Source organism: Myotis brandtii, unplaced genomic scaffold, assembly GCF_000412655.1.
Source record: "Myotis brandtii unplaced genomic scaffold, ASM41265v1 scaffold115, whole genome shotgun sequence".
In the NCBI taxonomy this organism is placed as follows: domain Eukaryota; kingdom Metazoa; phylum Chordata; class Mammalia; order Chiroptera; family Vespertilionidae; genus Myotis; species Myotis brandtii.
Genome location: NW_005353967.1, coordinates 20,322,683 through 20,330,795, shown reverse-complemented (window position 1 = coordinate 20,330,795; position 8,113 = coordinate 20,322,683).

Sequence of the window (8,113 nt, the reverse complement as noted above, 5' to 3'; positions counted from 1 at the left end):
TCTTTCTCCTCTCTCTCTCTCTCTCTCTCTCTCTCTCTCTCTCTCTCTCATTCAGATACTACTATCTGTAATTGACTTTTTAAAAATATATTACCCAGGGCCTAAATGAGAGGAGTGGGGAAGCAGTAGGTTGCCGTGACAATCTTTGAACAATTAGAGTGTGTTCTCTGAGAAAGGGGGCACCAAACCCTCTTGTTAAAAAAAAGAAGGACAGCAGGGCTTAGCAGTGGTTCTCAACCTTCCTAATGCCGCAACCCTTTAATACAGTTCCTCATGTTGTGGTGACCCCCAATTTCATTGTTACAAATTGAACATAATTAAAGCATAGTGATTAATCACAAAAACAATATATAATTATATATGTGTTTTCCGATGGTCTTAGGCGACCCCTGTGAAAGGGTCAGTCGACCCCCAAAGGGGTCGCGACCCACAGGTTGAGAACCACTGGCTTAGAGGAAATTTTAAGTACCCTGACTGCAAGCAGAATTAGTGCTCTTGGCTCCCGTGGTAACCTAGGGCAAAAATTGAGCTTCCAAATCAGGGGAGAAGCTGTGTTACTATATATAAACACAGAGAAATCTCACTCCTGGGTAACTCTTTGTATACAGGTCCAGCTAGATACATTGGCCAACATACAGATCAGAAAAATAGAGAATTTGGGGGGCTGGTTCAGGCCAAATAAGGTCCCGGAATAAAAATAACCTGCCATTGACACTGGGGAATAATTATTCTATTGTAGTCACGGGCTGTGAGGTATCATGGAATGCTATGATTCTGAGATTTGCTTGTTGCACAATAGATAATGTTTGCTTACTTTTCCTTTATTTCTCTATTTTTCTTTATAAATATTCCTGTTTATCAACTGAGGTGGAGCTCATGCAACTGAGGAAACTGATGGTAACCTATTCAGCTATCTAGGGGAAAGGTTTCCCCTGGTTGTGAAGTGGAGGCTTGTGTTAAGGGAAGTGTCACAACCTCATAGAGTAGCTTGGTCTGGAGCGTCCCAAGCCCAACAACAATACAAAAGAAAAGGTGAGAGTATTTCATTTGCTCTTTAGTCTTCTTCATTAGCAGCAGCACAGAGAGTGTGGAATAGATTAATCCATCCTATTTGAATCAGTTCATCCAAGGTTGGAATTAAAAGCAATTTGTCCATGTTTGTGGGTTTTCAGCAGTTGCTAGTGCAAGCCTCTAACAAGACAAGCAAAATCTATTATGAAAAAGAAAAATGAAAACTTATTACCTCATGTTGTAATACTTTACTGACCAACTTTTAGAGCTAGTAGTAATAATGCAAGTATATTTGCTCATCATTTATGGACACAGTTTTGTCTCTGAAATTGAAATTGAAATGGGGACAGAATCTGCTCTCCTTTGATGCATTAAAGCTGATTATGGCAGTTGACTTTGTCATCTCACTTGATTCAACTTATGCTAAATATAACAACCTTTTCCAGAGCAATCCCACTCAAAAAATCAGTGGAGACATTCTAAAGAACATAGAAAATAAAAATGAAATGAAATAAAACAAAGTGACATTTTAAGACTACAGTGTAGGTGTTACATAGGAGGAAGGCAACAATGGGGTGACCCTGAGAATTAGGCTATGGAAGGAAATAGCCTTTTGCCAGCTGAGCACACGTAATGGGTAACCCAGTATGCAGTCTCCTCTCATGCAATGCAGAGACTTGACTTTAACCTGTCCTCATGAAAGGTTTTAACACATCTAAGGAAAGACTGTCTCCGTCAGAAAGGGAATTGGTCACACACTGATGTTTGGGAATGGTGGCATGGATAGAGTCAGTGAGGCAAAAGCTGGCGGTGGACATGCGAGCACTGTCCAGAGAAAGGTTGTCCTGGCCCCACACACAACCCTTCTGGTCCAAGAGGAAGACAGGCCACATGGTACAAATGGATGCATCAGGTAATTATAAGTAGATCCAATTAAACATCAGCCTTGTTGCTTGCTGAGCAACTTTCAATTAGATTGGCTTCCTTGTAGTTTGTCTAGGACAGCGGTTCTCAACCTGTGGGTTGCGACCCCTTTGGGGGTCGAACGACCCTTTCACAGGGGTCGCCTAAGACCATCGGAAAACACATATATAATTACATATTGTTTTTGTGATTAATCACTATGCTTTAATTATGTTCAATTTGTAACAATGAAAATACACCCTGCATATCAGATATTTACATTATGATTCATAACAGTAGCAAAATTACAATTATGAAGTAGCAACGAAAATAATTTTATGGTTGGGGGTCACCACAACATGAAGAACTGTATTAAAGGGTTGCGGCATTAGGAAGGTTGAGAACCACTGGTCTAGGACTTGCTGCTGCTGATGTCCATCTCGAAAGAGAAACCTTTTAATGACAATAGTGTTAGTCTGCTGATGATTCCTCAGCCTCCCTCACACACTGACAGGAGAAGAGTTTCAGCTCTGAGACTGAATCCCCAGCCTGTTCTCTGGTGCTTTCACCATGAAAAGGAACCATCTGCCAGTCTTCCCTGTGACACCTGGCCTCCCGGGGACCTGCTCCATGAGTGTCAACAATCAGCACTCATTTTACTAATGATGTGAATGATGTGGTTTCAATAAAACACATGATGGCCTGGCTGGTGTGGCTCAGTGGATGAGCATCGACCTATGAACCAGGAGGTCACAGTTAGATTTCCCGGTCAGGGCACATTCCTGGGTTTCAGGCTTGATCCCCAGTAGGGGACATGCAGGAGGCAGCGGTGGTGGGGGAGATTACTGATTATCTCACTCCCACCCGCAACAGTGAGGCAAGCTTCAGCCCTTTAGAATATGTCCTCCTATCTCCCCAGGGACTTGTAGACCTTCACAGAAGGTCTCGCTTGTGACCAGGCCATGCAAGCCCCTGAGCGTCCTTCATCTAGGCTGCACTTGATACTTGGGTCACTTAGGAGAAGTCCACACCTGAGACAGTCAACTCCTACTTAGCTTATGCTGCCACCAACTCAGTACTAAAGAAACAAAACTTTCCCATCTCCTATTGGAGCTTTGTTTTAATGCCAAAAATAAAACCATGATAGGGTAACACCTTTTCCTTGCTTCATCTTTTCTCATCTAAATTAAGATAATGTTCTAAGGTTGAGTATTGAATGTTACTTATTTTAAAGGATGTAAAGTGTCCCTTAAAAGATGACTTACCGGAATGCTAACATTTCCAAGTTCTTTGGAGTTACTCATTTCAACAGGGAAGGAGTGTGAGGAAGCTCTTGGTTTTATCTGAATCTGGAAGTGATGGAATAAAATCATCAAAGAAAGGGCCTCTCAGTTATGAGCACAACCTCTTCCCTCCTTTCTATACATGGATAAGCTGAGGTTCACAGGTGTTCATTAACTTCCCCCAGACAGTCAGCAGCAGACTGGGAGGAAAGACCAGTGCTCTTTCTACTTCCTCACTGAAATACTGGGCTGTAAATGAAGGTCTTCATTTGACTCTTATGAGGATCCCGGACAACAGAAGAGCACTCCATAGCTCCCTGCCTGTTTTCCTCACTTTGCTTCAATTCACAGTCTCCTCCACTACACTCATACCCCAAATTGGACCGTGGGCTATAATCTGCACATGTTCATAAATAAATATGGGCAGCCACCCCATTTTCTTCCACTCTTCTCCCAACCATTGGCCAGCACCACACCCCTGGGCTCCAGCACCGCTCTTGGTCTCAATCAGCCTGAGCTGGTTGCTGCTTCCAAGAGTCCTGCTATATCCAGAGAGCACTCTTCCGCTCTTTCTGGAAATACCACCACTTCTGCTAGGAATCACTGTCATGCCTGTTGGGGACTGCAGTCATGTCTGTTGGAGATCATTATTTTATCTGTTGGGAACCATACTCATGTCTACTAGGTACTGTTGTCCCATCAGCTGGGGACCATAATCATGTCTGCTGGATACTAGTGCCAATCTGCTGAGTACCCTCTGATGCTTTGGATCCTGTGAGATTCCAAAGCTGTGCAGCATTTTGAAGTGCAGTTTGATAGACTGACTCTTTCCTGGTTAGGTGGTGTATATATATTTTAGGAAGTTGTGGTGGTGCCAAAGCAACCCTGCCTTATAACACCCAAAAGCTTCAATGAGTTTTTAATGAAACAGCTCTGTTCATAATTTACTTACTAGTATAACCCCACCTCTATAGGGGGTTTGACAATGAATTATTGGGAAGCTGGGCCAGGAGACAGAGCTAAGAGCTGGGCACCAATCTATATTCAGAATTTCTACTTGTGAAGTTTTATTACTGGGTCAAGTTCACATTCATCTTACCTTAGGGTAAATTTCCTCCAAATAGGCTTATTTATGGGGTAGCTATTGCTACGGCTGTCATTTATTGGGTACCTACTACATTCTAGGCCCTGTGCCAAGAGCTAATTTTACCTCACTTAATTCTTACCAAAGTCCATACTTTTTATTATGTTTCTATTTTACAAATGAGGAGTTGGAGGCTTGGGGCGGATACATGACTTTTCCAAGACCACACTGCTAAGATTTAAACCCAGACCTGTGGAATTCTTACTCTTACCTATCCCATGTGCTTGGCTATGGCTAAATCCCAGAGGTGGACAGAGATAGGACTCCACGTAGGCCCCTTCATGTGCAGCTAAGGAGTCCCATGGATGCCAGCACTGGTGTGGTGGGAGGAGGGGGACGAGGCAGAGGGAAGAGGAGAGAGGATCTTTGGCAGAGTCGAGTGCTGTGTAGGAGAGTCTAGTATGAGGTTCCAGTGGAAAGACTGACTAGAGATTTCCTAAAGATACCTTTTAATCTGAAGATATTAACACCACAACTTCAGTAGGAATGAAGTTTCCTAAGCTGTAAACTTGGGTCTTAGTTTCACCATACTGTGGGTGGGGATGGAGACTTTCTCACTAGGCATGTTTAAGTTATTAGTTGTGGAGTCACCCAGATAGCTTCAAGTGATGGATGCTGGAGGTCAGGATGCTGGGGCAAGAGAAGCACAGGAATCTACAGCCTTGGGGAGTGGGGGGCTGTCTCAGTAAGAAGCCCTGGGGCTTCATAAGCATCTTAGCTTCAACCTGTGGTTGGAATTTGCCCTCAAAGAAGAAAACAAAGCACTTTCAGGAGCCCATTGGCCATTGTAGAAGTCAGAAATTGGTCGCTCATCTCCCTCAGTTCTTTGTCTCTACAGTTTTACTATGATTTCCTGTTCCTGCACACTGGCTCCTCTCTCTGTCATATTCCAGCTTCATGAGAGAATCAGTTTAGTCCCATGCTACTTAATACAGTGCTGCTATGGGTAAGAGTTTTATTACCAGGCTTCTTCAGAGGCTGCTGATCTCCTTGTGCTTAGCCTATAGATGGCGCTTTTCATAAAAGGTTCCAATCCCTGGTCCAGTCACTGGCAGGAACTTGTCCAGCTGTTTTGTTTAGAAAGAGGGGAAGCAGGCATTTAAGCTTTTCTTAGTTTCCTTTCTTTCCACACATCATTATTATGTCAAATACCCAAGTACCACTAATAGAAAGTAATAAATTGGTATTAGTGCTATCTGATTTGTGTCTGATTTCGGTCAATAAAATTACTGTTTTCTTTATAGAAGCAGAATCACATTTCAGTGCCTTTTATATTCTACATTAAGTGACTTGCTCTGATATGTAGAAGGTCTTAGAGAAGCATCTAATTCCAGAGGTAGAAATAGAAATAGAGCTCAAAGTCAGATATTGCTTCATTTAGTTCTCCTCATGACTTGGGGTTGCAGGGAACAGGAACCCCTTCGTACAGAGCTCTGGGGAATCTGTGATGGCTCATTCGCAAAATCTAAGTTTGGTGTAGTCATCATTACTCAAGACATCACCTCTCAGTTCTTGTCCCATTTTTAGCTCTCTTTCTGCCTCTGGGCTTTGTGGGTAGCTTCTTCGATAAAATAGTTTTTGATTTAAAATAGTCAATAAACGGAATAAACTGAAGCAATGATTTTCCTTCCCTCTTGCAATTGTTCCCCAATGTCCACTCTCCCCTTCCTTCCCCTTCATAGCTGAGCATATTGCCTCCATCCGGGGACTGTATTTCCCAGCCGACTTGGCAGCTATGGTGGCCGCCCTAGGAGTTCTGGATAATGAGATGTAAGTTGAATGGGTTTCTGCAACTTCCAGGTTATATCTTTTCATAGCTGCTGTGTTGTGCTGCCACCTAGCCACCTGGAAGGTTATTAGCTGACAGCCATCTTCGGGAATTGCCTCAGCTGAAAAGAGCTGACTCATCCAAGGCCATGCCCCCTTCCTGGAGTAGCTTGAGGCTGGTCAAGGGACACAAAGGCCCAAATTCAAATCTCAACTCTAAGGGCCATGTCTTCATCAGTGTTCCCCAAAAGGTCAGTTGAGACCTTAAGACTATCCTGTGGCTTAACTTCTCCCTCTGCCCAGTTAGGCTTCCTCCCCCTTCTTCTCCAACCCCTACAGGTGTTGATCTCAGGAGTACTCCCTAAGGAACCTCCTACACACTAATACACACCACAGAGTCTGTTTCCTAGGAAACTCACCCTGTAACACATCTTTAAAAGAAAGCCATTTGCCCACCTCTCTGCTTACCTTTCTACAGGTTGGAACACAAGGAGGGTGGTGGTGAGCCAGCTTTGAACATATGGATAAGGAGAATGACTGCAGAGCAACAAGATAGAAAGTAAAGGGTGTCCCAAAATTCACGCAAGATTTGAATTTTGTGTGAGCATTAACAACAACAACAAAAAAATAAAAGCCTAATTTTACTTGGTTTATTGAATCAGATTCTAATATCTGTTGCCCTTTGATTTCAATCCCTTCAATTTGATAAGCATTACCAAGTACCAATTATGGCCCAGGAGCAGGGACAATGAAGACCAATGAAGACCACGGCTTTGCGTATGTGCCAGCAAAGCTGTGGAGGCCATTTACCTGATGTGCTTATTCCATACATAACCCTATACTGTATACTTTATGAATCAATAAAAAATTTACAATTTTTAATTATAAACCTGTGTTTTCTATCAAAATTACTTCTTGCGTGAATTTTGGGACACTCTTTACTTGGGTCAGTGGATGACTTCATGGATCAAGCTCCCCATGAATCCTGGACCACTGACCATCTGCATACTTCTAATCTGTTATGAGAGAAATTAGTCAAATTTGTTTTATTTGAGCTATTCTATTTTGGGGTCTGTATATTAGAGGAGCTTGCCCTAGGAGTTGTGGAAAATGATCTATTCCTGTCAGATAATTTAGAACCTTGTAGACTGCTGTAAGGATTCTGGATTTTATCTTAAGGGCAATTGGTCTTTGCTGCATCTTTAGGCATCATTTATTTTGTTTGTCTAAAGAAAGAACTGAGGACAAGAACTGAGTTTCTTCACCCTTACAGCAGGATTGCCTTGGCATAATAGGAATACATCTCTTACATTTAGTTAGAATGACTCAATTAGCCTGGCTAGTGTTGCTCAGTGGTTAAGCACTGACCCATGAACCAAGAGGTCACTGGTTCGATTCCTGGTCAAGACACCTGCCTGGGTTGAGGGCTCAATCCCCAGTAGAGGGCATGCAGGAGGAAAAATTAGAATGACTCAATGAAAAAATTTTTTTGCATTATCCTCACAAAATATGAAGTTGTAGATTTAAAACTAATAAAGGCAGAATAAGAAGTTCATGCATTTTCTTTGGAATTTTCTTTGAACTACTGTTCTTTTGAGTCTCGCTTCACTGGAAGTGGATTTGATTTTTCACTCCAATCTGGCAACCATGCAGAATTTGAGTGGAAAATAGGATTAGAACTGAAAATTCCTTGCAGGAAGGAATGATTAGTGACTCTCTATATACAACCAAAGAACAGTAATTAGAGTCACAAGGACTTGAAAGGTTTATGCTTTAAAAACTTCTCTATAATATGCATAACCACATTACCTTTTTGGTTTAGACAGCAAACTAAATTCATATGTTTTCTTGGGGAAAATAAAAGCAACAGCACCTTAGCAAAATTCCCTGTCAAATTGTTTTCTGAAAATCATGTCATAAACAGTTTCCCACTCTGGTTCTCTACACATCTCTTGGCAATTTGTTTGTTTTGGACACACACGCATGATTATTCAGCTAGGTGGTC